Below are 3,272 nucleotides of genomic sequence, written 5' to 3'. Positions count from 1 at the left end.
AGGAATAAACTTTAGGGAAAATATAAATGACTTTCAATAGTTGCAGAAAGGCATGGAAAATATCACGTATGCAATGTTGAACTTTATTAAAGCAAAAGTTAGAAATTCAGAAGGTGCAAGAATTTCAAGAGATTCAGAGCAATATTTACCTAGAAAGGTGTGGAAACCAAACCCTGGCCACGGGTCAGTTAAGGACAGGAAACCCTCAAGGAAGGATACCCCTCAAAGGACAGCAGGTGCAGAATGGACACCCAGGACAGGACAGGATACCCTCGGAAAACGAATCAGGACAGGACCCTCAGGACAGGACAGCAAACCCTCAGGACAGGACCCTCTTCAGGACAGGACCGGAACCCACAGTTCGGAAGCAACGCCTGCGCTCCACCCGCTCTGCAGCTATCGATCAAGACCCCGATTGGGTCAGCGAACTCCCAGCTAAGTGCCTTGCCAGCACTTTAAGGTTCAGTAGAACCTTAGTCTATGATCAAATTCGGACAGAGTGCTCCGCAGCGCTCTGTATCTTCAGTCACCTATTGAGTGCGTTGGGTCAGTGACAGGTCAGCTAAACCAGACAAGTCGGACGGTTCACTAGGTGAACCCAGGGTAGATATACAGTTTGGGGACAGTGTACCACCCCCCAATGTTGCAAAGTGTCAGAATCCCTCAATTTCGATTGGTCCTAAGGTAGGGTTTGGGTAACACACCAATCACAATACACGATTTGAAGCCTTCATTAACATATTTGGGTACCGCCTAGCAGGTTTGGGGTTCCCATGAGAAGTTACACGGCAAACAGTAGCGCAACATTACAATGTATCATATAAGGAGCCACATTCGCTGTTCTTGCAGGGCAGAGGTGACTTTCTCAGGAGCATCATGCCCATCACTGCCAACTGGCGGTGTTCCATCTGTCAAGGTCCCTCGTGCTGCCGAATGTCGCACAGGCGCAGAAGGGACCTCCAATATGGCTCTCCTTTCACTCAGACCCCCATTTCCCGCGGTACATGAAAAGTAAGCGAAAACAAATTAATACATAATAATGTCATTATGAAAACACATCACAGGGTTTGTACTTCTAACTCATCATCAAGAAATAAACTTATTGCATTTAAATGTTAGCTACATTGACACGGACACAAGAGCAGTGGCACGAGCAGTACCACATGATAAGCACAGCTATGAATTACGCATGCGCATAACTTTCCCTCCACTTCTGCAGACGCGTCAGGACACGTGAGTGTGGCTGACGCATGCGCAGTAACTAAAATACAAGCGGCGGCCATTTTTTAAGGACACGGATTAATTCATTAGAAATACACATAGGCAAGCTTCGGGAACTTTGCCTAAACAAAATAAAGGTTAGTAAAACATACATTTATGTTACCTTATTACACATAAACGAGGTTCTTGATTTCGGCAAGCCGCAAAATATGCGAAGCTTTGCTTCATCAATCCCCTCTTTGATGATATCTACTATCATCACAAATTATAATGGAACCAGATGCCAACTTTCTTTCACACTTTATAAAGTTCTATTTCTTCCAGCAACCGTTCTAACTTTTCTCTTTCAGTTTTAGCAGGGTGAGAAGTCTTCACCTTTTTGTATATCTGATCATTCACTTCCTCTAATTCCATCTCATCCACACTTCGTTTCACTCCTCTTGCATTTACCTCGTGCTTTTTGGTGCGCTTGCGGTATTTACAGCATAAGAAAATGGAAAGTATAATAAGACCTATAATACCAATTGGCATCAGAATTTTGAATAATAAGCTTTTACCTATGCTAGCAAGCCAATGACCTACATTTGAGAGACCATCTACCAGTCTCTTCCAGGCACTATCAACCTCGAGTGGTTTGAGTTCCTTTGCCAAATTAGTAATGTTTTTCACGTATCTTTTGATCTGCACACTTTTATCCGGAATATAAGTGCAACAATGTTGCGCCTTCAACATCCGGCAGACTCCGCCCTCTTTCGCTAATAAGGTGTCAAGAGCAAGTCGATTTTGTAAAACCATTGATCTGATCGCAACCATTTCGGTATTGACCAGCAGAAATCCATGAGCTGTTTCAGTAGACAGCACATCTACTATAGTAGACAATTTGCAAATTCTGTGAGTATTCAGAACCACTCCCACTCCAGGTATCAGTGCACTGAAAATACTACCCATAATTTCACCTATACTTTCTCTTTTACTACGCACTAAGCCATTAGTATCTTCATTGCTTCCAGCTTTTCCATTCACATGGTATATTTTCGGGAAAACAATGCCAAAGTAGCAGCTCCCATACCAGTGATCCGGCAATTTGAAATAAGCCTTGTCCCCACAAATGTAATAAATTCCAGGAAACACAGGCTCTGACCCATTTTTGAAACCCCAACCTCCAATTACCTTGTAATTATGTTGGCATTCACTGGAACCAATGAAAACATTATTATAATAGCTAGTCTTCTCGCGGTGAAGACATAGCTTGCCTTTCTTTTCAAAATCCAGCAACAGAGCAGGACCCGCTCCACCAGATGAGGTGCCTTCCATGTTTTCTGCCCACTTTGGCTTTTTCTGACTTTCGTCATTAGCCTTTTTCTGAATTTTAATTCTCCTTTTCTCTGCCATGTTCAGGAACATCTTTTCCTGCTCACGCAAAGAACAAGTCAAGTTATCTCTGTGTGCGTCTGCTATGTCAATGTTCCCTATAGTCAGAAAGTAGTCTCCCATATATCTTATGGTGTCAGTTTTGGTATGTACAGGATTCAAGTTCCCACGTATAGGAAGTTCAGAAAAAATCACGTCATTGTTAGAGTAATAATACTGTAACGGTCCCCTTTTGTAAAATAAACTAGCTAAGATGCTACAGGAAATTCCATATGTCAATGGCAGATGATGGTATGTCACGCCTTCAGCCACAGAAGTAGGTAGCTTCATGCAGACATAGCAATCTTCAATTTCCATAGTCTCTACATAGTGTATTAACAAGTTTGCGAAAACATTTAAGTGTGTCTTGTTCTTAACTCCATGATAATGTAGTCCTCCCTCATCTGATGCTTCTAAGTTCTGTTTTGTTTGTCTCAAAGCTCTTTCATGTCTTTCTACACTCTGTGTTGTCAACTCCTCACTGTCAGTATTTACAGTTTCAGCAGGGACAATGTTAGTATCTTTACTTACAGCAAAGGGAATGAAAATTGTTAATCCTATCCAGATAACTATCAGTACTACTACACTACATATACACACCTTGCAACACGTCTTAAAACGGCTGCAACTAGGTCTACCAT

Source organism: Lissotriton helveticus, chromosome 2_1 (genome assembly GCF_964261635.1).
Source record: "Lissotriton helveticus chromosome 2_1, aLisHel1.1, whole genome shotgun sequence".
Taxonomy (NCBI): domain Eukaryota; kingdom Metazoa; phylum Chordata; class Amphibia; order Caudata; family Salamandridae; genus Lissotriton; species Lissotriton helveticus.
The sequence above is the reverse complement of the archived record's forward strand: the minus strand, read 5'-3'. Positions refer to the sequence as shown.